The sequence below is a fragment of the Pristiophorus japonicus genome, unplaced genomic scaffold, assembly GCF_044704955.1.
Source record: "Pristiophorus japonicus isolate sPriJap1 unplaced genomic scaffold, sPriJap1.hap1 HAP1_SCAFFOLD_29, whole genome shotgun sequence".
Lineage (NCBI taxonomy): Eukaryota > Metazoa > Chordata > Chondrichthyes > Pristiophoridae > Pristiophorus > Pristiophorus japonicus.
In genome coordinates this window covers 7,894,905-7,921,522 of record NW_027252668.1, presented here as the reverse complement: position 1 = coordinate 7,921,522, position 26,618 = coordinate 7,894,905, and the positions used below count along the sequence as shown (strand labels likewise).

At 45.3% G+C, this 26,618-nt stretch overlaps 1 protein-coding gene and 18 non-coding genes across 19 annotated transcripts in view; all 19 read right to left on the bottom strand.

Annotated features, from left to right (window-relative positions):
* Window positions 1-26,618, bottom strand: part of LOC139248232 (zinc finger protein 84-like) — a 1,036,220-nt gene that overhangs the window by 265,572 nt on the left and 744,030 nt on the right. The gene's annotated exons all lie outside the window — the stretch shown is intronic.
* On the bottom strand, window positions 808-878 carry trnag-gcc (transfer RNA glycine (anticodon GCC)). The gene has a single exon. It is a non-coding gene; the product is annotated as a tRNA-Gly (tRNA).
* Window positions 2,289-2,359, bottom strand: trnag-gcc (transfer RNA glycine (anticodon GCC)). Its single transcript has one exon. It is a non-coding gene; the product is annotated as a tRNA-Gly (tRNA).
* Window positions 3,771-3,841, bottom strand: trnag-acc (transfer RNA glycine (anticodon ACC)). The gene has a single exon. It is a non-coding gene; the product is annotated as a tRNA-Gly (tRNA).
* Window positions 5,254-5,324, bottom strand: trnag-gcc (transfer RNA glycine (anticodon GCC)). The gene has a single exon. It is a non-coding gene; the product is annotated as a tRNA-Gly (tRNA).
* On the bottom strand, window positions 6,751-6,821 carry trnag-gcc (transfer RNA glycine (anticodon GCC)). Its single transcript has one exon. It is a non-coding gene; the product is annotated as a tRNA-Gly (tRNA).
* trnag-gcc (transfer RNA glycine (anticodon GCC)) lies at window positions 8,232-8,302 on the bottom strand. Its single transcript has one exon. It is a non-coding gene; the product is annotated as a tRNA-Gly (tRNA).
* On the bottom strand, window positions 9,714-9,784 carry trnag-gcc (transfer RNA glycine (anticodon GCC)). The gene has a single exon. It is a non-coding gene; the product is annotated as a tRNA-Gly (tRNA).
* Window positions 11,196-11,266, bottom strand: trnag-gcc (transfer RNA glycine (anticodon GCC)). Its single transcript has one exon. It is a non-coding gene; the product is annotated as a tRNA-Gly (tRNA).
* trnag-gcc (transfer RNA glycine (anticodon GCC)) lies at window positions 12,678-12,748 on the bottom strand. Its single transcript has one exon. It is a non-coding gene; the product is annotated as a tRNA-Gly (tRNA).
* Window positions 14,159-14,229, bottom strand: trnag-gcc (transfer RNA glycine (anticodon GCC)). The gene has a single exon. It is a non-coding gene; the product is annotated as a tRNA-Gly (tRNA).
* Window positions 15,641-15,711, bottom strand: trnag-gcc (transfer RNA glycine (anticodon GCC)). The gene has a single exon. It is a non-coding gene; the product is annotated as a tRNA-Gly (tRNA).
* Window positions 17,122-17,192, bottom strand: trnag-gcc (transfer RNA glycine (anticodon GCC)). The gene has a single exon. It is a non-coding gene; the product is annotated as a tRNA-Gly (tRNA).
* On the bottom strand, window positions 18,604-18,674 carry trnag-gcc (transfer RNA glycine (anticodon GCC)). Its single transcript has one exon. It is a non-coding gene; the product is annotated as a tRNA-Gly (tRNA).
* trnag-gcc (transfer RNA glycine (anticodon GCC)) lies at window positions 20,086-20,156 on the bottom strand. Its single transcript has one exon. It is a non-coding gene; the product is annotated as a tRNA-Gly (tRNA).
* trnag-gcc (transfer RNA glycine (anticodon GCC)) lies at window positions 21,568-21,638 on the bottom strand. Its single transcript has one exon. It is a non-coding gene; the product is annotated as a tRNA-Gly (tRNA).
* On the bottom strand, window positions 23,049-23,119 carry trnag-gcc (transfer RNA glycine (anticodon GCC)). Its single transcript has one exon. It is a non-coding gene; the product is annotated as a tRNA-Gly (tRNA).
* Window positions 24,531-24,601, bottom strand: trnag-gcc (transfer RNA glycine (anticodon GCC)). Its single transcript has one exon. It is a non-coding gene; the product is annotated as a tRNA-Gly (tRNA).
* On the bottom strand, window positions 26,012-26,082 carry trnag-gcc (transfer RNA glycine (anticodon GCC)). Its single transcript has one exon. It is a non-coding gene; the product is annotated as a tRNA-Gly (tRNA).

Below are 26,618 nucleotides of genomic sequence, written 5' to 3'. Positions count from 1 at the left end.
TCCCTCAAAAGCAAGAATGTCCTTCCTCAGATTAGATGATCATAACTGCACACAATACTCAAGGTCTGGTCTCACCAAGATCCTGTACAAGTCTCCATGCTCCGATACCCTAATCTCCTCGCTATGAAGGCCAGCATGACATTTGCTTCCTTTAATGCATGCTGTACCCGTATTTATGAATGATTTCAACGACTGATGTACCAAAGTACCCAGGTCTCAATACCCCTCCGCTTTTACAAATCGGTCAACATTCAGATAAAATTCTACCTTCAAGGTTTTGCCACCAAAGTGGAAAAACTCACACTTATCTACATTATATGGCATGTGCCATCCATTTGCCCATTCACCTAATCTGTCCAATCCCGCTGCAGCCTCCTAGCATCCTCCTCGCAGCTCGCTCTGCCACCCAGCTTGGTGTGATTTGCAAACTTGGAGATATTACATTGATGGAATTATTGTAAATCGCCACAGCTCGAGGAAACGGTACCGCCGCTCCTTTCTGCTCCTCCTTATTAAACTGCCGCCCAGCCTTGCTCCCGCTCATCTCTGCTGCCGCACTGTAAACAGCCACTCTTGTGTGTTCTCGCTTTTTAAATTGCCGCTTCCCTCTGCTCGTGCTATTTGAAAAATGACTCAAATCCTTTACTCCCTCACTTTACAAGCGCTCCTCACTGCTCCCGCTCTTTATACAGAAGTATATCTTGTGCCTCCGCTCATTCAACAGCCGCTCCTCTCTGTGTCCGCGCTTCAAACAGTCGGTCAGCTTAATTTTTAAATGCACGGTTTCCGAAATACTTCCATAAAAACTGCATTGGCCGGGAATCGAACCCGGGTCTCCTGCGCGGCAGGCGAGAATTCTACCCCTGAACCACCAATGCTCGCATTACGAGCACATTCAAGTTTAAAGATAGTGCAATTATTGTTTAATTTTTGTTAATAAAAGGCGAAGAACAACAAAGCACCTCATATTCTGAAGATAGAAACATAGAAACTTGGAAAGTAGGTGCAGGAGTAGGCCATTCGTATATTCCAGCCAGCACCACCATTCAATATGATCATGGCTGAGCATGCAACTTCACTTCCCCTTCCTGATTTCTCTCCACACCTCTTGATCATTTTAGCCGTGAGGGCCATATCTCACTCTCTTTAGAGTATATCTATCCAACTGGGTTCCACATCTTTCTGTGGTACAGAATTCCAGAGGTTCACAATGATCTGAGTGAAGAAGTTTCTCCTCGTGTCGGTCCTAAATGGTTTACACTTTATCCTTAGACTTTGACCGCTTGTACTCGGCTTCCTGCATTCATACTGCGGGAACCTTTTTACGCCATCAAACCTGTCCATTCTCGACCAAATTGTAAATGTTTCTATGAGTTCCCCTCTCATTCTTCTAAATTCCAGCGAGTATAAGCCTAGTCGATCCAGTCTTTCTTCATGTCAGTCCTGCCATCCCTGGAATCAGTCTGGTGAATATTCGCTACACTCCCTCAAAAGCAAGAACGTCCTTCCTCAGATTAGATGATCATAACTGCACACAATACTCAAGGTCTGGTCTCACCAAGATCCTGTACAAGTCTCCATGCTCCGATACCCTAATCTACTCGCTATGAAGGCCAGCATGACATTTGCTTCCTTTACTGCATGATGTACCCGTAGTTATGAATGATTTCAATGACTGATGTACCAAAATACCCAGGTCTCAATACCCCTCCGCTTTTACAAATCGGTCAACATTCAGATAAAATTCTACCTTCAAGGTTTTGCCACCAAAGTGGAAAAACTCACACTTATCTACATTATATGGCATGTGCCATCCATTTGCCCATTCACCTAATCTGTCCAATCCCGCTGCAGCCTCCTAGCATCCTCCTCGCAGCTCGCTCTGCCACCCAGCTTGGTGTGATTTGCAAACTTAGAGATATTACATTGATGGAATTATTGTAAATCGCCACAGCTCGAGGAAACGGTACCGCCGCTCCTTTCTGCTCCTCCTTATTAAACTGCCGCCCAGCCTTGCTCCCGCTCATCTCTGCTGCCGCACTGTAAACAGCCACTCTTGTGTGTTCTCGCTTTTTAAATTGCCGCTTCCCTCTGCTCGTGCTATTTGAAAAATGACTCAAATCCTTTACTCCCTCACTTTACAAGCGCTCCTCACTGCTCCCGCTCTTTATACAGAAGTATATCTGTGCCTCCGCTCATTTAACAGCCGCTCCTCTCTGTGTCTGCTCTTCAAGCAGTCGGTAAGCTTAATTTTTAGATGCACGGTTTCCGAAATACTTCCATAAAACTGCATTGACCGGGAATCGAACCCGGGTCTCCCGCGTGGCAGGCGAGAATTGTACCCCTGAACCACCAATACTCACATTGCGAGCACATTCAAGTTTACAGATAGTGCAATTAGTGTTTAATTTTTGTTAATAAAAGGCGAAGAACAACATAGCACCTCATATTCTGAAGATAGAAACATAGAAACTTAGAAAGTAGGTGCAGGAGTAGGCCATTCGTATATTCCAGCCAGCACCACCATTCAATATGATCATGGCTGAGCATGCAACTTCACTTCCCCTTCCTGATATCTCTCCATACCCCTTGATCATTTTAGCCGTGAGGGCCATATCTCACTCTCTTTAGAGTATATCTATCCAACTGGGTTCCACATCTTTCTGTGGTACAGAATTCCAGAGGTTCACAATGATCTGAGTGAAGAAGTTTCTCCTCGTGTCGGTCCTAAATCGTTTACACTTTATCCTTAGACTGTGACCGCTTGTACTCGGCTTCCTGCATTCGGACTGCGGGAACCTTTTTACGCCATCAAACCTGTCCATTCCCGACCAAATTGTAAATGTTTCTATGAGTTCCCCTCTCATTCTTCTAAATTCCAGCGAGTATAAGCCTAGTCGATCCAGTCTTTCTTCATGTCAGTCCTGCCATCCCTGGAATCAGTCTGGTGAATATTCGCTACACTCACTCAAAAGCAAGAATGTCCTTCCTCAGATTAGATGATCATAGCTGCACACAATACTCAAGGTCTGGTGTCACCAAGATCCTGTACAAGTCTCCATGCTCCGATACCCTAATCTCCTCGCTATGAAGGCCAGCATGACATTTGCTTCCTTTACTGCATGCTGTACCCGTATTTATGAATGATTTCAACGACTGATGTACCAAAATACCCAGATCTCAATACCCCTCCGCTTTTACAAATCGGTCAACATTCAGAAAAAATTCTACCTTCAAGGTTTTGCCACCAAAGTGGAAAAACTCACACTTATCTACATTATATGGCATGTCCCATCCATTTGCCCATTCACCTAATCTGTCCAATCCCGCTGCAGCCTCCTAGCATCCTCCTCGCAGCTCGCTCTGCCACCCAGCTTGGTGTGATTTGCAAACTTGGAGATATTACATTGATGGAATTATTGTAAATCGCCACAGCTCGAGGAAACGGTACCGCCGCTCCTTTCTGCTCCTCCTTATTAAACTGCCGCCCAGCCTTGCTCCCGCTCATCTCTGCTGCCGCACTGTAAACAGCCACTCTTGTGTGTTCTCGCTTTTTAAATTGCCGCTTCCCTCTGCTCGTGCTATTTGAAAAATGACTCAAATCCTTTACTCCCTCACTTTACAAGCGCTCCTCACTGCTCCCGCTCTTTATACAGAAGGAGATCTGTGCCTCCGCTCATTTAACAGCCGCTCCTCTCTGTGTCCGCGCTTCAAACAGTCGGTAAGCTTAATTTTTAAATGCACGGTTTCCGAAATACTTCCATAAAAACTGCATTGGCCGGGAATCGAACCCGGGTCTCCCGCGTGGTAGGCGAGAATTCTACCCCTGAACCACCAATGCTCGCATTACGAACACATTCAAGTTTAAAGATAGTGCAATTAGTGTTTAATTTTTGTTAATAAAAGGCGAAGAACAACAAAGCACCTCATATTCTGAAGATAGAAACATAGAAACTTGGAAAGTAGGTGCAGGAGTAGGCCATTCGTATATTCCAGCCAGCACCACCATTCAATATGATCATGGCTGAGCATGCAACTTCACTTCCCCTTCCTGATATCTCTCCATACCCCTTGATCATTTTAGCCGTGAGGGCCATATCTCACTCTCTTTAGAGTATATCTATCCAACTGGGTTCCACATCTTTCTGTGGTACAGAATTCCAGAGGTTCACAATGATCTGAGTGAAGAAGTTTCTCCTCGTGTCGGTCCTAAATCGTTTACACTTTATCCTTAGACTGTGACCGCTTGTACTCGGCTTCCTGCATTCGGACTGCAGGAACCTTTTTACGCCATCAAACCTGTCCATTCCCGACCAAATTGTAAATGTTTCTATGAGTTCCCCTCTCATTCTTCTAAATTCCAGCGAGTATAAGCCTAGTCGATCCAGTCTTTCTTCATGTCAGTCCTGCCATCCCTGGAATCAGTCTGGTGAATATTCGCTACACTCACTCAAAAGCAGGAATGTCCTTCCTCAGATTAGATGATCATAACTGCACACAATACTCAAGGTCTGGTCTCACCAAGATCCTGTACAAGTCTCCATGCTTCGATACCCTAATCTCCTCGCTATGAAGGCCAGCATGACATTTGCTTCCTTTACTGCATGCTGTACCGGTATTTATGAATGATTTCAACGACTGATGTACCAAAATACCCAGATCTCAATACCCCTCCGCTTTTACAAATCGGTCAACATTCAGATAAAATTCTACCTTCAAGGTTTTGCCACCAAAGTGGAAAAACTCACACTTATCTACATTATATGGCATGTGCCATCCATTTGCCCATTCACCTAATCTGTCCAATCCCGCTGCAGCCTCCTAGCATCCTCCTCGCAGCTCGCTCTGCCACCCAGCTTGGTGTGATTTGCAAACTTGGAGATATTACATTGATGGAATTATTGTAAATCGCCACAGCTCGAGGAAACGGTACCGCCGCTCCTTTCTGCTCCTCCTTATTAAACTGCCGCCCAGCCTTGCTCCCGCTCATCTCTGCTGCCGCACTGTAAACAGCCACTCTTGTGTGTTCTCGCTTTTTAAATTGCCGCTTCCCTCTGCTCGTGCTATTTGAAAAATAACTCAAATCCTTTACTCCCTCACTTTACAAGCGCTCCTCACTGCTCCCGCTCTTTATACAGAAGTATATCTTGTGCCTCCGCTCATTTAACAGCCGCTCCTCTCTGTGTCCGCGCTTTAAACAGTCGGTCAGCTTAATTTTTAAATGCACGGTTTCCGAAATACTTCCATAAAAACTGCGTTGGCCGGGAATCGAACCCGGGTCTCCCGCGTGGCAGGCGAGAATTCTACCCCTGAACCACCAATGCTCACATTACGGACGCATTCAAGTTTAAAGATAGTGCAATTAGAGTTTAATTTTTGCTAATAAAAGGCGAAGAACAACAAAGCACCTCATATTCTGAAGATAGAAACATAGAAACTTAGAAAGTAGGTGCAGGTGTAGGCCATTCGTATATTCCAGCCAGCACCACCATTCAATATGATCATGGCTGAGCATGCAACTTCACTTCACCTTCCTGATATCTCTCCATACCCCTTGATCATTTTAGCCGTGAGGGCCATATCTCACTCTCTTTAGAGTATATCTATCAAACTGGGTTCCACATCTTTCTGTGGTACAGAATTCCAGAGGTTCACAATGATCTGAGTGAAGAAGTTTCTCCTCGTGTCGGTCCTAAATCGTTTACACGTTATCCTTAGACTGTGACCGCTTGTACTCGGCTTCCTGCATTCGGACTGCGGGAACCTTTTTACGCCATCAAACCTGTCCATTCCCGACCAAATTGTAAATGTTTCTATGAGTTCCCCTCTCATTCTTCTAAATTCCAGCGAGTATAAGCCTAGTCGATCCAGTCTTTCTTCATGTCAGTCCTGCCATCCCTGGAATCAGTCTGGTGAATATTCGCTACACTCACTCAAAAGCAAGAATGTCCTTCCTCAGATTAGATGATCGTAACTGCACACAATACTCAAGGTCTGGTCTCACCAAGATCCTGTACAAGTCTCCATGCTCCGATACCCTAATCTCCTCGCTATGAAGGCCAGCATGACATTTGCTTCCTTTACTGCATGCTGTACCCGTATTTATCAATGATTTCAACGACTGATGTACCAAAATACCCAGATCTCAATACCCCTCCGCTTTTACAAATCGGTCAACATTCAGATAAAATTCTACCTTCAAGGTTTTGCCACCAAAGTGGAAAAACTCACACTTATCTACATTATATGGCATGTGCCATCCATTTGCCCATTCACCTAATCTGTCCAATCCCGCTGCAGCCTCCTAGCATCCTCCTCGCAGCTCGCTCTGCCACCCAGCTTGGTGTGATTTGCAAACGTGGAGATATTACATTGATGGAATTATTGTAAATCGCCACAGCTCGAGGAAACGGTACCGCCGCTCCTTTCTGCTCCTCCCTATTAAACTGCCGCCCAGACTTGCTCCCGCTCATCTCTGCTGCCGCACTGTAAACAGCCACTCTTGTGTGTTCTCGCTTTTTAAATTGCCGCTTCCCTCTGCTTGTGCTATTTGAAAAATGACTCAAATCCTTTACTCCCTCACTTTACAAGCGCTCCTCACTGCTCCCGCTCTTTATACAGAAGGAGATCTGTGCCTCCGCTCATTTAACAGCCGCTCCTCTAACAGCCGCTCCTCTCTGTGTCCGCTCTTTAAACAGTCGGTAAGCTTAATTTTTAAATGCACGGTTTCCGAAATACTTCCATAAAAACTGCATTGGCCGGGAATCGAACCCGGGTCTCCCGCGTGGCAGGCGAGAATTCTACCCCTGAACCACCAATGCTCACATTGCGAACACATTCAAGTTTAAAGATAGTGCAATTAGAGTTTAATTTTTGCTAATAAAAGGCGAAGAACAACAAAGCACCTCATATTCTGAAGATAGAAACATAGAAACTTAGAAAGTAGGTGCAGGAGTAGGCCATTCGTATATTCCAGCCAGCACCACCATTCAAAATGATCATGGCTGAGCATGCAACTTCACTTCCCCTTCCTGATTTCTCTCCATACCTCTTGATCATTTTAGCCGTGAGGGCCATATCTCACTCTCTTTAGAGTATATCTATCCAACTGGGTTCCACATCTTTCTGTGGTACAGAATTCCAGAGGTTCACAATGATCTGAGTGAAGAAGTTTCTCCTCGTGTCGGTCCTAAATGGTTTACACTTTATCCTCAGACTGTGACCGCTTGTACTCGGCTTCCTGCATTCGGACTGCGGGAACCTTTTTACGCCATCAAACCTGTCCATTCCCGACCAAATTGTAAATGTTTCTATGAGTTCCCCTCTCATTCTTCTAAATTCCAGCGAGTATAAGCCTAGTCGATCCAGTCTTTCTTCATGTCAGTCCTGCCATCCCTGGAATCAGTCTGGTGAATATTCGCTACACTCCCTCAAAAGCAAGAACATCCTTCCTCAGATTAGATGATCATAACTGCACACAATACTCAAGGTCTGGTCTCACCAAGATCCTGTACAAGTCTCCATGCTCCGATACCCTAATCTACTCGCTATGAAGGCCAGCATGACATTTGCTTCCTTTACTGCATGATGTACCCGTAGTTATGAATGATTTCAACGACTGATGTACCAAAATACCCGGTCTCAATACCCCTCCGCCTTTACAAATCGGTCAACATTCAGATAAAATTCTACCTTCAAGGTTTTGCCACCAAAGTGGAAAAACTCACACTTATCTACATTATATGGCATGTGCCATCCATTTGCCCATTCACCTAATCTGTCCAATCCCGCTGCAGCCTCCTAGCATCCTCCTCGCAGCTCGCTCTGCCACCCAGCTTGGTGTGATTTGCAAACTTGGAGATATTACATTGATGGAATTATTGTAAATCGCCACAGCTCGAGGAAACGGTACCGCCGCTCCTTTCTGCTCCTCCTTATTAAACTGCCGCCCAGCCTTGCTCCCGCTCATCTCTGCTGCCGCACTGTAAACAGCCACTCTTGTGTGTTCTCGCTTTTTAAATTGCCGCTTCCCTCTGCTCGTGCTATTTGAAAAATGACTCAAATCCTTTACTCCCTCACTTTACAAGCGCTCCTCACTGCTCCCGCTCTTTATACAGAAGTATATCTGTGCCTCCGCTCATTTAACAGCCGCTCCTCTCTGTGTCCGCGCTTTAAACAGTCGGTCAGCTTAATTTTTAAATGCACGGTTTCCGAAATACTTCCATAAAAACTGCATTGGCCGGGAATCGAACCCGGGTCTCCCGCGTGGCAGGCGAGAATTCTACCCCTGAACCACCAATGCTCACATTACGGACACATTCAAGTTTAAAGATAGTGCAATTAGAGTTTAATTTTTGCTAATAAAAGGCGAAGAACAACAAAGCACCTCATATTCTGAAGATAGAAACATAGAAACTTAGAAAGTAGGTGCAGGAGTAGGCCATTCGTATATTCCAGCCAGCACCACCATTCAAAATGATCATGGCTGAGCATGCAACTTCACTTCCCCTTCCTGATATCTCTCCATACGCCTTGATCATTTTAGCCGTGAGGGCCATATCTCACTCTCTTTAGAGTATATCTATCAAACTGGGTTCCACATCTTTCTGTGGTACAGAATTCCAGAGGTTCACAATGATCTGAGTGAAGAAGTTTCTCCTCGTGTCGGTCCTAAATCGTTTACACGTTATCCTTAGACTGTGACCGCTTGTACTCGGCTTCCTGCAATCGGACTGCGGGAACCTTTTTACGCCATCAAACCTGTCCATTCCCGACCAAATTGTAAATGTTTCTATGAGTTCCCCTCTCATTCTTCTAAATTCCAGCGAGTATAAGCCTAGTCGATCCAGTCTTTCTTCATGTCAGTCCTGCCATCCCTGGAATCAGTCTGGTGAATATTCGCTACACTCACTCAAAAGCAAGAATGTCCTTCCTCAGATTAGATGATCATAACTGCACACAATACTCAAGGTCTGGTCTCACCAAGATCCTGTACAAGTCTCCATGCTCCGATACCCTAATCTCCTCGCTATGAAGGCCAGCATGACATTTGCTTCCTTTACTGCATGCTGTACCCGTATTTATGAATGATTTCAACGACTGATGTACCAAAATACCCAGATCTCAATACCCCTCCGCTTTTACAAATCGGTCAACATTCAGATAAAATTCTACCTTCAAGGTTTTGCCACCAAAGTGGAAAAACTCACACTTATCTACATTATATGGCATGTGCCATCCATTTGCCCATTCACCTAATCTGTCCAATCCCGCTGCAGCCTCCTAGCATCCTCCTCGCAGCTCGCTCTGCCACCCAGCTTGGTGTGATTTGCAAACGTGGAGATATTACATTGATGGAATTATTGTAAATCGCCACAGCTCGAGGAAACGGTACCGCCGCTCCTTTCTGCTCCTCCCTATTAAACTGCCGCCCAGCCTTGCTCCCGCTCATCTCTGCTGCCGCACTGTAAACAGCCACTCTTGTGTGTTCTCGCTTTTTAAATTGCCGCTTCCCTCTGCTCGTGCTATTTGAAAAATGACTCAAATCCTTTACTCCCTCACTTTACAAGCCCTCCTCACTGCTTCCGCTCTTTATACAGAAGTATATCTGTGCCTCCGCTCATTTAACAGCCGCTCCTCTCTGTGTCCGCGCTTTAAACAGTCGGTCAGCTTAATTTTTAAATGCACGGTTTCCGAAATACTTCCATAAAAACTGCATTGGCCGGGAATCGAACCCGGGTCTCCCGCGTGGCAGGCGAGAATTCTACCCCTGAACCACCAATGCTCACATTACTTACACATTCAAGTTTAAAGATAGTGCAATTAGAGTTTAATTTTTGCTCATAAAAGGCGAAGAACAACAAAGCACCTCATATTCTGAAGATAGAAACATAGAAACTTAGAAAGTAGGTGCAGGAGTAGGCCATTCGTATATTCCAGCCAGCACCACCATTCAATATGATCATGGCTGAGCATGCAACTTCACTTCCCCTTCCTGATATCTCTCCATACCCCTTGATCATTTTAGCCGTGAGGGCCATATCTCACTCTCTTTAGAGTATATCTATCCAACTGGGTTCCACATCTTTCTGTGGTACAGAATTCCAGAGGTTCACAATGATCTGAGTGAAGAAGTTTCTCCTCGTGTCGGTCCTAAATCGTTTACACTTTATCCTTAGACTGTGACCGCTTGTACTCGGCTTCCTGCATTCGGACTGCGGGAACCTTTTTACGCCATCAAACCTGTCCAATCCCGACCAAATTGTAAATGTTTCTATGAGTTCCCCTCTCATTCTTCTAAATTCCAGCGAGTATAAGCCTAGTCGATCCAGTCTTTCTTCATGTCAGTCCTGCCATCCCTGGAATCAGTCTGGTGAATATTCGCAACACTCACTCAAAAGCAAGAATGTCCTTCCTCAGATTAGATGATCATAACTGCACACAATACTCAAGGTCTGGTCTCACCAAGATCCTGTACAAGTCTCCATGCTCCGATACCCTAATCTACTCGCTATGAAGGCCAGCATGACATTTGCTTCCTTTACTGCATGCTGTACCCGTATTTATGAATGATTTCAACGACTGATGTACCAAAATACCCAGATCTCAATACCCCTCCGCTTTTACAAATCGGTCAACATTCAGATAAAATTCTACCTTCAAGGTTTTGCCACCAAAGTGGAAAAACTCACACTTATCTACATTATATGGCATGTGCCATCCATTTGCCCATTCACCTAATCTGTCCAATCCCGCTGCAGCCTCCTAGCATCCTCCTCGCAGCTCGCTCTGCCACCCAGCTTGGTGTGATTTGCAAACTTGGAGATATTACATCGATGGAATTATTGTAAATCGCCACAGCTCGAGGAAACGGTACCGCCGCTCCTTTCTGCTCCTCCTTATTAAACTGCCGCCCAGCCTTGCTCCCGCTCATCTCTGCTGCCGCACTGTAAACAGCCACTCTTGTGTGTTCTCGCTTTTTAAATTGCCGCTTCCCTCTGCTCGTGCTATTTGAAAAATGACTCAAATCCTTTGCTCCCTCACTTTACAAGCGCTCCTCACTGCTCCCGCTCTTTATACAGAAGGAGATCTGTGCCTCCGCTCATTTAACAGCCGCTCCTCTCTGTGTCCGCGCTTTAAACAGTCGGTCAGCTTAATTTTTAAATGCACGGTTTCCGAAATACTTCCATAAAAACTGCGTTGGCCGGGAATCGAACCCGGGTCTCCCGCGTGGCAGGCGAGAATTCTACCCCTGAACCACCAATGCTCACATTACGGACGCATTCAAGTTTAAAGATAGTGCAATTAGAGTTTAATTTTTGCTAATAAAAGGCGAAGAACAACAAAGCACCTCATATTCTGAAGATAGAAACATAGATACTTAGAAAGTAGGTGCAGGTGTAGGCCATTCGTATATTCCAGCCAGCACCACCATTCAATATGATCATGGCTGAGCATGCAACTTCACTTCACCTTCCTGATATCTCTCCATACCCCTTGATCATTTTAGCCGTGAGGGCCATATCTCACTCTCTTTAGAGTATATCTATCAAACTGGGTTCCACATCTTTCTGTGGTACAGAATTCCAGAGGTTCACAATGATCTGAGTGAAGAAGTTTCTCCTCGTGTCGGTCCTAAATCGTTTACACGTTATCCTTAGACTGTGACCGCTTGTACTCGGCTTCCTGCATTCGGACTGCGGGAACCTTTTTACGCCATCAAACCTGTCCATTCCCGACCAAATTGTAATTGTTTCTATGAGTTCCCCTCTCATTCTTCTAAATTCCAGCGAGTATAAGCCTAGTCGATCCAGTCTTTCTTCATGTCAGTCCTGCCATCCCTGGAATCAGTCTGGTGAATATTCGCTACACTCACTCAAAAGCAAGAATGTCCTTCCTCAGATTAGATGATCATAACTGCACACAATACTCAAGGTCTGGTCTCACCAAGATCCTGTACAAGTCTCCATGCTCCGATACCCTAATCTCCTCGCTATGAAGGCCAGCATGACATTTGCTTCCTTTACTGCATGCTGTACCCGTATTTATCAATGATTTCAACGACTGATGTACCAAAATACCCAGATCTCAATACCCCTCCGCTTTTACAAATCGGTCAACATTCAGATAAAATTCTACCTTCAAGGTTTTGCCACCAAAGTGGAAAAACTCACACTTATCTACATTATATGGCATGTGCCATCCATTTGCCCATTCACCTAATCTGTCCAATCCCGCTGCAGCCTCCTAGCATCCTCCTCGCAGCTCGCTCTGCCACCCAGCTTGGTGTGATTTGCAAACGTGGAGATATTACATTGATGGAATTATTGTAAATCGCCACAGCTCGAGGAAACGGTACCGCCGCTCCTTTCTGCTCCTCCCTATTAAACTGCCGCCCAGCCTTGCTCCCGCTCATCTCTGCTGCCGCACTGTAAACAGCCACTCTTGTGTGTTCTCGCTTTTTAAATTGCCGCTTCCCTCTGCTTGTGCTATTTGAAAAATGACTCAAATCCTTTACTCCCTCACTTTGCAAGCGCTCCTCACTGCTCCCGCTCTTTATACAGAAGGAGATCTGTGCCTCCGCTCATTTAACAGCCGCTCCTCTCTGTGTCCGCTCTTTAAACAGTCGGTAAGCTTAATTTTTAAATGCACGGTTTCCGAAATACTTCCATAAAAACTGCATTGGCCGTGAATCGAACCCGGGTCTCCCGCGTGGCAGGCGAGAATTCTACCCCTGAACCACCAATGCTCACATTACGGACACATTCAAGTTTAAAGATAGTGCAATTAGAGTTTAATTTTTGCTAATAAAAGGCGAAGAACAACAAAGCACCTCATATTCTGAAGATAGAAACATAGAAACTTAGAAAGTAGGTGCAGGAGTAGGCCATTCGTATATTCCAGCCAGCACCACCATTCAAAATGATCATGGCTGAGCATGCAACTTCACTTCCCCTTCCTGATTTCTCTCCATACCTCTTGATCATTTTAGCCGTGAGGGCCATATCTCACTCTCTTTAGAGTATATCTATCCAACTGGGTTCCACATCTTTCTGTGGTACAGAATTCCAGAGGTTCACAATGATCTGAGTGAAGAAGTTTCTCCTCGTGTCGGTCCTAAATGGTTTACACTTTATCCTCAGACTGTGACCGCTTGTACTCGGCTTCCTGCATTCGGAATGCGGGAACCTTTTTACGCCATCAAACCTGTCCATTCCCGACCAAATTGTAAATGTTTCTATGAGTTCCCCTCTCATTCTTCTAAATTCCAGCGAGTATAAGCCTAGTCGATCCAGTCTTTCTTCATGTCAGTCCTGCCATCCCTGGAATCAGTCTGGTGAATATTCGCTACACTCCCTCAAAAGCAAGAACGTCCTTCCTCAGATTAGATGATCATAACTGCACACAATACTCAAGGTCTGGTCTCACCAAGATCCTGTACAAGTCTCCATGCTCCGATACCCTAATCTACTCGCTATGAAGGCCAGCATGACATTTGCTTCCTTTACTGCATGATGTACCCGTAGTTATGAATGATTTCAACGACTGATGTACCAAAATACCCGGTCTCAATACCCCTCCGCCTTTACAAATCGGTCAACATTCAGATAAAATTCTACCTTCAAGGTTTTGCCACCAAAGTGGAAAAACTCACACTTATCTACATTATATGGCATGTGCCATCCATTTGCCCATTCACCTAATCTGTCCAATCCCGCTGCAGCCTCCTAGCATCCTCCTCGCAGCTCGCTCTGCCACCCAGCATGGTGTGATTTGCAAACTTGGAGATATTACATTGATGGAATTATTGTAAATCGCCACAGCTCGAGGAAACGGTACCGCCGCTCCTTTCTGCTCCTCCTTATTAAACTGCCGCCCAGCCTTGCTCCCGCTCATCTCTGCTGCCGCACTGTAAACAGCCACTCTTGTGTGTTCTCGCTTTTTAAATTGCCGCTTCCCTCTGCTCGTGCTATTTGAAAAATGACTCAAATCCTTTACTCCCTCACTTTACAAGCGCTCCTCACTGCTCCCGCTCTTTATACAGAAGTATATCTGTGCCTCCGCTCATTTAACAGCCGCTCCTCTCTGTGTCCGCGCTTTAAACAGTCGGTCAGCTTAATTTTTAAATGCACGGTTTCCGAAATACTTCCATAAAAACTGCATTGGCCGGGAATCGAACCCGGGTCTCCCGCGTGGCAGGCGAGAATTCTACCCCTGAACCACCAATGCTCACATTACGGACACATTCAAGTTTAAAGATAGTGCAATTAGAGTTTAATTTTTGCTAATAAAAGGCGAAGAACAACAAAGCACCTCATATTCTGAAGATAGAAACATAGAAACTTAGAAAGTAGGTGCAGGAGTAGGCCATTCGTATATTCCAGCCAGCACCACCATTCAAAATGATCATGGCTGAGCATGCAACTTCACTTCCCCTTCCTGATATCTCTCCATACCCCTTGATCATTTTAGCCGTGAGGGCCATATCTCACTCTCTTTAGAGTATATCTATCAAACTGGGTTCCACATCTTTCTGTGGTACAGAATTCCAGAGGTTCACAATGATCTGAGTGAAGAAGTTTCTCCTCGTGTCGGTCCTAAATCGTTTACACGTTATCCTTAGACTGTGACCGCTTGTACTCGGCTTCCTGCAATCGGACTGCGGGAACCTTTTTACGCCATCAAACCTGTCCATTCCCGACCAAATTGTAAATGTTTCTATGAGTTCCCCTCTCATTCTTCTAAATTCCAGCGAGTATAAGCCTAGTCGATCCAGTCTTTCTTCATGTCAGTCCTGCCATCCCTGGAATCAGTCTGGTGAATATTCGCTACACTCACTCAAAAGCAAGAATGTCCTTCCTCAGATTAGATGATCATAACTGCACACAATACTCAAGGTCTGGTCTCACCAAGATCCTGTACAAGTCTCCATGCTCCGATACCCTAATCTCCTCGCTATGAAGGCCAGCATGACATTTGCTTCCTTTACTGCATGCTGTACCCGTATTTATGAATGATTTCAACGACTGATGTACCAAAATACCCAGATCTCAATACCCCTCCGCTTTTACAAATCGGTCAACATTCAGATAAAATTCTACCTTCAAGGTTTTGCCACCAAAGTGGAAAAACTCACACTTATCTACATTATATGGCATGTGCCATCCATTTGCCCATTCACCTAATCTGTCCAATCCCGCTGCAGCCTCCTAGCATCCTCCTCGCAGCTCGCTCTGCCACCCAGCTTGGTGTGATTTGCAAACTTGGAGATATTACATTGATGGAATTATTGTAAATCGCCACAGCTCGAGGAAACGGTACCGCCGCTCCTTTCTGCTCCTCCTTATTAAACTGCCGCCCAGCCTTGCTCCCGCTCATCTCTGCTGCCGCACTGTAAACAGCCACTCTTGTGTGTTCTCGCTTTTTAAATTGCCGCTTCCCTCTGCTCGTGCTATTTGAAAAATGACTCAAATCCTTTGCTCCCTCACTTTACAAGCGCTCCTCACTGCTCCCGCTCTTTATACAGAAGTATATCTGTGCCTCCGCTCATTTAACAGCCGCTCCTCTCTGTGTCCGCGCTTTAAACAGTCGGTCAGCTTAATTTTTAAATGCACGGTTTCCGAAATACTTCCATAAAAACTGCGTTGGCCGGGAATCGAACCCGGGTCTCCCGCGTGGCAGGCGAGAATTCTACCCCTGAACCACCAATGCTCACATTACGGACGCATTCAAGTTTAAAGATAGTGCAATTAGCGTTTAATTTTTGCTAATAAAAGGCGAAGAACAACAAAGCACCTCATATTCTGAAGATAGAAACATAGAAACTTAGAAAGTAGGTGCAGGAGTAGGCCATTCGTATATTCCAGCCAGCACCACCATTCAAAATGATCATGGCTGAGCATGCAACTTCACTTCCCCTTCCTGATTTCTCTCCATACCTCTTGATCATTTTAGCCGTGAGGGCCATATCTCACTCTCTTTAGAGTATATCTATCCAACTGGGTTCCACATCTTTCTGTGGTACAGAATTCCAGAGGTTCACAATGATCTGAGTGAAGAAGTTTCTCCTCGTGTCGGTCCTAAATGGTTTACACTTTATCCTCAGACTGTGACCGCTTGTACTCGGCTTCCTGCATTCGGACTGCGGGAACCTTTTTACGCCATCAAACCTGTCCATTCCCGACCAAATTGTAAATGTTTCTATGAGTTCCCCTCTCATTCTTCTAAATTCCAGCGAGTATAAGCCTAGTCGATCCAGTCTTTCTTCATGTCAGTCCTGCCATCCCTGGAATCAGTCTGGTGAATATTCGCTACACTCCCTCAAAAGCAAGAACGTCCTTCCTCAGATTAGATGATCATAACTGCACACAATACTCAAGGTCTGGTCTCACCAAGATCCTGTACAAGTCTCCATGCTCCGATACCCTAATCTACTCGCTATGAAGGCCAGCATGACATTTGCTTCCTTTACTGCATGATGTACCCGTAGTTATGAATGATTTCAACGACTGATGTACCAAAATACCCGGTCTCAATACCCCTCCGCCTTTACAAATCGGTCAACATTCAGATAAAATTCTACCTTCAAGGTTTTGCCACCAAAGTGGAAAAACTCACACTTATCTACATTATATGGCATGTGCCATCCATTTGCCCATTCACCTAATCTGTCCAATCCCGCTGCAGCCTCCTAGCATCCTCCTCGCAGCTCGCTCTGCCACCCAGCTTGGTGTGATTTGCAAACTTGGAGATATTACATTGATGGAATTATTGTAAATCGCCACAGCTCGAGGAAACGGTACCGCCGCTCCTTTCTGCTCCTCCTTATTAAACTGCCGCCCAGCCTTGCTCCCGCTCATCTCTGCTGCCGCACTGTAAACAGCCACTCTTGTGTGTTCTCGCTTTTTAAATTGCCGCTTCCCTCTGCTCGTGCTATTTGAAAAATGACTCAAATCCTTTACTCCCTCACTTTACAAGCGCTCCTCACTGCTCCCGCTCTTTATACAGAAGTATATCTGTGCCTCCGCTCATTTAACAGCCGCTCCTCTCTGTGTCCGCGCTTTAAACAGTCGGTCAGCTTAATTTTTAAATGCACGGTTTCCGAAATACTTCCATAAAAACTGCATTGGCCGGGAATCGAACCCGGGTCTCCCGCGTGGCAGGCGAGAATTCTACCCCTGAACCACCAATGCTCACATTACGGACACATTCAAGTTTAAAGATAGTGCAATTAGAGTTTAATTTTTGCTAATAAAAGGCGAAGAACAACAAAGCACCTCATATTCTGAAGATAGAAACATAGAAACTTAGAAAGTAGGTGCAGGAGTAGGCCATTCGTATATTCCAGCCAGCACCACCATTCAAAATGATCATGGCTGAGCATGCAACTTCACTTCCCCTTCCTGATATCTCTCCATACGCCTTGATCATTTTAGCCGTGAGGGCCATATCTCACTCTCTTTAGAGTATATCTATCAAACTGGGTTCCACATCTTTCTGTGGTACAGAATTCCAGAGGTTCACAATGATCTGAGTGAAGAAGTTTCTCCTCGTGTCGGTCCTAAATCGTTTACACGTTATCCTTAGACTGTGACCGCTTGTACTCGGCTTCCTGCAATCGGACTGCGGGAACCTTTTTACGCCATCAAACCTGTCCATTCCCGACCAAATTGTAAATGTTTCTATGAGTTCCCCTCTCATTCTTCTAAATTCCAGCGAGTATAAGCCTAGTCGATCCAGTCTTTCTTCATGTCAGTCCTGCCATCCCTGGAATCAGTCTGGTGAATATTCGCTACACTCACTCAAAAGCAAGAATGTCCTTCCTCAGATTAGATGATCATAACTGCACACAATACTCAAGGTCTGGTCTCACCAAGATCCTGTACAAGTCTCCATGCTCCGATACCCTAATCTCCTCGCTATGAAGGCCAGCATGACATTTGCTTCCTTTACTGCATGCTGTACCCGTATTTATGAATGATTTCAACGACTGATGTACCAAAATACCCAGATCTCAATACCCCTCCGCTTTTACAAATCGGTCAACATTCAGATAAAATTCTACCTTCAAGGTTTTGCCACCAAAGTGGAAAAACTCACACTTATCTACATTATATGGCATGTGCCATCCATTTGCCCATTCACCTAATCTGTCCAATCCCGCTGCAGCCTCCTAGCATCCTCCTCGCAGCTCGCTCTGCCACCCAGCTTGGTGTGATTTGCAAACGTGGAGATATTACATTGATGGAATTATTGTAAATCGCCACAGCTCGAGGAAACGGTACCGCCGCTCCTTTCTGCTCCTCCCTATTAAACTGCCGCCCAGCCTTGCTCCCGCTCATCTCTGCTGCCGCACTGTAAACAGCCACTCTTGTGTGTTCTCGCTTTTTAAATTGCCGCTTCCCTCTGCTCGTGCTATTTGAAAAATGACTCAAATCCTTTACTCCCTCACTTTACAAGCCCTCCTCACTGCTTCCGCTCTTTATACAGAAGTATATCTGTGCCTCCGCTCATTTAACAGCCGCTCCTCTCTGTGTCCGCGCTTTAAACAGTCGGTCAGCTTAATTTTTAAATGCACGGTTTCCGAAATACTTCCATAAAAACTGCATTGGCCGGGAATCGAACCCGGGTCTCCCGCGTGGCAGGCGAGAATTCTACCCCTGAACCACCAATGCTCACATTACTTACACATTCAAGTTTAAAGATAGTGCAATTAGAGTTTAATTTTTGCTCATAAAAGGCGAAGAACAACAAAGCACCTCATATTCTGAAGATAGAAACATAGAAACTTAGAAAGTAGGTGCAGGAGTAGGCCATTCGTATATTCCAGCCAGCACCACCATTCAATATGATCATGGCTGAGCATGCAACTTCACTTCCCCTTCCTGATATCTCTCCATACCCCTTGATCATTTTAGCCGTGAGGGCCATATCTCACTCTCTTTAGAGTATATCTATCCAACTGGGTTCCACATCTTTCTGTGGTACAGAATTCCAGAGGTTCACAATGATCTGAGTGAAGAAGTTTCTCCTCGTGTCGGTCCTAAATCGTTTACACTTTATCCTTAGACTGTGACCGCTTGTACTCGGCTTCCTGCATTCGGACTGCGGGAACCTTTTTACGCCATCAAACCTGTCCAATCCCGACCAAATTGTAAATGTTTCTATGAGTTCCCCTCTCATTCTTCTAAATTCCAGCGAGTATAAGCCTAGTCGATCCAGTCTTTCTTCATGTCAGTCCTGCCATCCCTGGAATCAGTCTGGTGAATATTCGCAACACTCACTCAAAAGCAAGAATGTCCTTCCTCAGATTAGATGATCATAACTGCACACAATACTCAAGGTCTGGTCTCACCAAGATCCTGTACAAGTCTCCATGCTCCGATACCCTAATCTACTCGCTATGAAGGCCAGCATGACATTTGCTTCCTTTACTGCATGCTGTACCCGTATTTATGAATGATTTCAACGACTGATGTACCAAAATACCCAGATCTCAATACCCCTCCGCTTTTACAAATCGGTCAACATTCAGATAAAATTCTACCTTCAAGGTTTTGCCACCAAAGTGGAAAAACTCACACTTATCTACATTATATGGCATGTGCCATCCATTTGCCCATTCACCTAATCTGTCCAATCCCGCTGCAGCCTCCTAGCATCCTCCTCGCAGCTCGCTCTGCCACCCAGCTTGGTGTGATTTGCAAACTTGGAGATATTACATCGATGGAATTATTGTAAATCGCCACAGCTCGAGGAAACGGTACCGCCGCTCCTTTCTGCTCCTCCTTATTAAACTGCCGCCCAGCCTTGCTCCCGCTCATCTCTGCTGCCGCACTGTAAACAGCCACTCTTGTGTGTTCTCGCTTTTTAAATTGCCGCTTCCCTCTGCTCGTGCTATTTGAAAAATGACTCAAATCCTTTGCTCCCTCACTTTACAAGCGCTCCTCACTGCTCCCGCTCTTTATACAGAAGGAGATCTGTGCCTCCGCTCATTTAACAGCCGCTCCTCTCTGTGTCCGCGCTTTAAACAGTCGGTCAGCTTAATTTTTAAATGCACGGTTTCCGAAATACTTCCATAAAAACTGCGTTGGCCGGGAATCGAACCCGGGTCTCCCGCGTGGCAGGCGAGAATTCTACCCCTGAACCACCAATGCTCACATTACGGACGCATTCAAGTTTAAAGATAGTGCAATTAGAGTTTAATTTTTGCTAATAAAAGGCGAAGAACAACAAAGCACCTCATATTCTGAAGATAGAAACATAGATACTTAGAAAGTAGGTGCAGGTGTAGGCCATTCGTATATTCCAGCCAGCACCACCATTCAATATGATCATGGCTGAGCATGCAACTTCACTTCACCTTCCTGATATCTCTCCATACCCCTTGATCATTTTAGCCGTGAGGGCCATATCTCACTCTCTTTAGAGTATATCTATCAAACTGGGTTCCACATCTTTCTGTGGTACAGAATTCCAGAGGTTCACAATGATCTGAGTGAAGAAGTTTCTCCTCGTGTCGGTCCTAAATCGTTTACACGTTATCCTTAGACTGTGACCGCTTGTACTCGGCTTCCTGCATTCGGACTGCGGGAACCTTTTTACGCCATCAAACCTGTCCATTCCCGACCAAATTGTAATTGTTTCTATGAGTTCCCCTCTCATTCTTCTAAATTCCAGCGAGTATAAGCCTAGTCGATCCAGTCTTTCTTCATGTCAGTCCTGCCATCCCTGGAATCAGTCTGGTGAATATTCGCTACACTCACTCAAAAGCAAGAATGTCCTTCCTCAGATTAGATGATCATAACTGCACACAATACTCAAGGTCTGGTCTCACCAAGATCCTGTACAAGTCTCCATGCTCCGATACCCTAATCTCCTCGCTATGAAGGCCAGCATGACATTTGCTTCCTTTACTGCATGCTGTACCCGTATTTATCAATGATTTCAACGACTGATGTACCAAAATACCCAGATCTCAATACCCCTCCGCTTTTACAAATCGGTCAACATTCAGATAAAATTCTACCTTCAAGGTTTTGCCACCAAAGTGGAAAAACTCACACTTATCTACATTATATGGCATGTGCCATCCATTTGCCCATTCACCTAATCTGTCCAATCCCGCTGCAGCCTCCTAGCATCCTCCTCGCAGCTCGCTCTGCCACCCAGCTTGGTGTGATTTGCAAACGTGGAGATATTACATTGATGGAATTATTGTAAATCGCCACAGCTCGAGGAAACGGTACCGCCGCTCCTTTCTGCTCCTCCCTATTAAACTGCCGCCCAGCCTTGCTCCCGCTCATCTCTGCTGCCGCACTGTAAACAGCCACTCTTGTGTGTTCTCGCTTTTTAAATTGCCGCTTCCCTCTGCTTGTGCTATTTGAAAAATGACTCAAATCCTTTACTCCCTCACTTTGCAAGCGCTCCTCACTGCTCCCGCTCTTTATACAGAAGGAGATCTGTGCCTCCGCTCATTTAACAGCCGCTCCTCTCTGTGTCCGCTCTTTAAACAGTCGGTAAGCTTAATTTTTAAATGCACGGTTTCCGAAATACTTCCATAAAAACTGCATTGGCCGTGAATCGAACCCGGGTCTCCCGCGTGGCAGGCGAGAATTCTACCCCTGAACCACCAATGCTCACATTACGGACACATTCAAGTTTAAAGATAGTGCAATTAGAGTTTAATTTTTGCTAATAAAAGGCGAAGAACAACAAAGCACCTCATATTCTGAAGATAGAAACATAGAAACTTAGAAAGTAGGTGCAGGAGTAGGCCATTCGTATATTCCAGCCAGCACCACCATTCAAAATGATCATGGCTGAGCATGCAACTTCACTTCCCCTTCCTGATTTCTCTCCATACCTCTTGATCATTTTAGCCGTGAGGGCCATATCTCACTCTCTTTAGAGTATATCTATCCAACTGGGTTCCACATCTTTCTGTGGTACAGAATTCCAGAGGTTCACAATGATCTGAGTGAAGAAGTTTCTCCTCGTGTCGGTCCTAAATGGTTTACACTTTATCCTCAGACTGTGACCGCTTGTACTCGGCTTCCTGCATTCGGAATGCGGGAACCTTTTTACGCCATCAAACCTGTCCATTCCCGACCAAATTGTAAATGTTTCTATGAGTTCCCCTCTCATTCTTCTAAATTCCAGCGAGTATAAGCCTAGTCGATCCAGTCTTTCTTCATGTCAGTCCTGCCATCCCTGGAATCAGTCTGGTGAATATTCGCTACACTCCCTCAAAAGCAAGAACGTCCTTCCTCAGATTAGATGATCATAACTGCACACAATACTCAAGGTCTGGTCTCACCAAGATCCTGTACAAGTCTCCATGCTCCGATACCCTAATCTACTCGCTATGAAGGCCAGCATGACATTTGCTTCCTTTACTGCATGATGTACCCGTAGTTATGAATGATTTCAACGACTGATGTACCAAAATACCCGGTCTCAATACCCCTCCGCCTTTACAAATCGGTCAACATTCAGATAAAATTCTACCTTCAAGGTTTTGCCACCAAAGTGGAAAAACTCACACTTATCTACATTATATGGCATGTGCCATCCATTTGCCCATTCACCTAATCTGTCCAATCCCGCTGCAGCCTCCTAGCATCCTCCTCGCAGCTCGCTCTGCCACCCAGCATGGTGTGATTTGCAAACTTGGAGATATTACATTGATGGAATTATTGTAAATCGCCACAGCTCGAGGAAACGGTACCGCCGCTCCTTTCTGCTCCTCCTTATTAAACTGCCGCCCAGCCTTGCTCCCGCTCATCTCTGCTGCCGCACTGTAAACAGCCACTCTTGTGTGTTCTCGCTTTTTAAATTGCCGCTTCCCTCTGCTCGTGCTATTTGAAAAATGACTCAAATCCTTTACTCCCTCACTTTACAAGCGCTCCTCACTGCTCCCGCTCTTTATACAGAAGTATATCTGTGCCTCCGCTCATTTAACAGCCGCTCCTCTCTGTGTCCGCGCTTTAAACAGTCGGTCAGCTTAATTTTTAAATGCACGGTTTCCGAAATACTTCCATAAAAACTGCATTGGCCGGGAATCGAACCCGGGTCTCCCGCGTGGCAGGCGAGAATTCTACCCCTGAACCACCAATGCTCACATTACGGACACATTCAAGTTTAAAGATAGTGCAATTAGAGTTTAATTTTTGCTAATAAAAGGCGAAGAACAACAAAGCACCTCATATTCTGAAGATAGAAACATAGAAACTTAGAAAGTAGGTGCAGGAGTAGGCCATTCGTATATTCCAGCCAGCACCACCATTCAAAATGATCATGGCTGAGCATGCAACTTCACTTCCCCTTCCTGATATCTCTCCATACCCCTTGATCATTTTAGCCGTGAGGGCCATATCTCACTCTCTTTAGAGTATATCTATCAAACTGGGTTCCACATCTTTCTGTGGTACAGAATTCCAGAGGTTCACAATGATCTGAGTGAAGAAGTTTCTCCTCGTGTCGGTCCTAAATCGTTTACACGTTATCCTTAGACTGTGACCGCTTGTACTCGGCTTCCTGCAATCGGACTGCGGGAACCTTTTTACGCCATCAAACCTGTCCATTCCCGACCAAATTGTAAATGTTTCTATGAGTTCCCCTCTCATTCTTCTAAATTCCAGCGAGTATAAGCCTAGTCGATCCAGTCTTTCTTCATGTCAGTCCTGCCATCCCTGGAATCAGTCTGGTGAATATTCGCTACACTCACTCAAAAGCAAGAATGTCCTTCCTCAGATTAGATGATCATAACTGCACACAATACTCAAGGTCTGGTCTCACCAAGATCCTGTACAAGTCTCCATGCTCCGATACCCTAATCTCCTCGCTATGAAGGCCAGCATGACATTTGCTTCCTTTACTGCATGCTGTACCCGTATTTATGAATGATTTCAACGACTGATGTACCAAAATACCCAGATCTCAATACCCCTCCGCTTTTACAAATCGGTCAACATTCAGATAAAATTCTACCTTCAAGGTTTTGCCACCAAAGTGGAAAAACTCACACTTATCTACATTATATGGCATGTGCCATCCATTTGCCCATTCACCTAATCTGTCCAATCCCGCTGCAGCCTCCTAGCATCCTCCTCGCAGCTCGCTCTGCCACCCAGCTTGGTGTGATTTGCAAACTTGGAGATATTACATTGATGGAATTATTGTAAATCGCCACAGCTCGAGGAAACGGTACCGCCGCTCCTTTCTGCTCCTCCTTATTAAACTGCCGCCCAGCCTTGCTCCCGCTCATCTCTGCTGCCGCACTGTAAACAGCCACTCTTGTGTGTTCTCGCTTTTTAAATTGCCGCTTCCCTCTGCTCGTGCTATTTGAAAAATGACTCAAATCCTTTGCTCCCTCACTTTACAAGCGCTCCTCACTGCTCCCGCTCTTTATACAGAAGTATATCTGTGCCTCCGCTCATTTAACAGCCGCTCCTCTCTGTGTCCGCGCTTTAAACAGTCGGTCAGCTTAATTTTTAAATGCACGGTTTCCGAAATACTTCCATAAAAACTGCGTTGGCCGGGAATCGAACCCGGGTCTCCCGCGTGGCAGGCGAGAATTCTACCCCTGAACCACCAATGCTCACATTACGGACGCATTCAAGTTTAAAGATAGTGCAATTAGCGTTTAATTTTTGCTAATAAAAGGCGAAGAACAACAAAGCACCTCATATTCTGAAGATAGAAACATAGAAACTTAGAAAGTAGGTGCAGGTGTAGGCCATTCGTATATTCCAGCCAGCACCACCATTCAATATGATCATGGCTGAGCATGCAACTTCACTTCACCTTCCTGATATCTCTCCATACCCCTTGATCATTTTAGCTGTGAGGGCCATATCTCACTCTCTTTAGAGTATATCTATCAAACTGGGTTCCACATCTTTCTGTGGTACAGAATTCCAGAGGTTCACAATGATCTGAGTGAAGAAGTTTCTCCTCGTGTCGGTCCTAAATGGTTTACACTTTATCCTCAGACTGTGACCGCTTGTACTCGGCTTCCTGCATTCGGACTGCGGGAACCTTTTTACGCCATCAAACCTGTCCATTCCCGACCAAATTGTAAATGTTTCTATGAGTTCCCCTCTCATTCTTCTAAATTCCAGCGAGTATAAGCCTAGTCGATCCAGTCTTTCTTCATGTCAGTCCTGCCATCCCTGGAATCAGTCTGGTGAATATTCGCTACACTCCCTCAAAAGCAAGAACGTCCTTCCTCAGATTAGATGATCATAACTGCACACAATACTCAAGGTCTGGTCTCACCAAGATCCTGTACAAGTCTCCATGCTCCGATACCCTAATCTACTCGCTATGAAGGCCAGCATGACATTTGCTTCCTTTACTGCATGATGTACCCGTAGTTATGAATGATTTCAACGACTGATGTACCAAAATACCCGGTCTCAATACCCCTCCGCCTTTACAAATCGGTCAACATTCAGATAAAATTCTACCTTCAAGGTTTTGCCACCAAAGTGGAAAAACTCACACTTATCTACATTATATGGCATGTGCCATCCATTTGCCCATTCACCTAATCTGTCCAATCCCGCTGCAGCCTCCTAGCATCCTCCTCGCAGCTCGCTCTGCCACCCAGCTTGGTGTGATTTGCAAACTTGGAGATATTACATTGATGGAATTATTGTAAATCGCCACAGCTCGAGGAAACGGTACCGCCGCTCCTTTCTGCTCCTCCTTATTAAACTGCCGCCCAGCCTTGCTCCCGCTCATCTCTGCTGCCGCACTGTAAACAGCCACTCTTGTGTGTTCTCGCTTTTTAAATTGCCGCTTCCCTCTGCTCGTGCTATTTGAAAAATGACTCAAATCCTTTACTCCCTCACTTTACAAGCGCTCCTCACTGCTCCCGCTCTTTATACAGAAGTATATCTGTGCCTCCGCTCATTTAACAGCCGCTCCTCTCTGTGTCCGCGCTTTAAACAGTCGGTCAGCTTAATTTTTAAATGCACGGTTTCCGAAATACTTCCATAAAAACTGCATTGGCCGGGAATCGAACTCGGGTCTCCCGCGTGGCAGGCGAGAATTCTACCCCTGAACCACCAATGCTCACATTACGGACACATTCAAGTTTAAAGATAGTGCAATTAGAGTTTAATTTTTGCTAATAAAAGGCGAAGAACAACAAAGCACCTCATATTCTGAAGATAGAAACATAGAAACTTAGAAAGTAGGTGCAGGAGTAGGCCATTCGTATATTCCAGCCAGCACCACCATTCAAAATGATCATGGCTGAGCATGCAACTTCACTTCCCCTTCCTGATATCTCTCCATACCCCTTGATCATTTTAGCCGTGAGGGCCATATCTCACTCTCTTTAGAGTATATCTATCAAACTGGGTTCCACATCTTTCTGTGGTACAGAATTCCAGAGGTTCACAATGATCTGAGTGAAGAAGTTTCTCCTCGTGTCGGTCCTAAATCGTTTACACGTTATCCTTAGACTGTGACCGCTTGTACTCGGCTTCCTGCAATCGGACTGCGGGAACCTTTTTACGCCATCAAACCTGTCCATTCCCGACCAAATTGTAAATGTTTCTATGAGTTCCCCTCTCATTCTTCTAAATTCCAGCGAGTATAAGCCT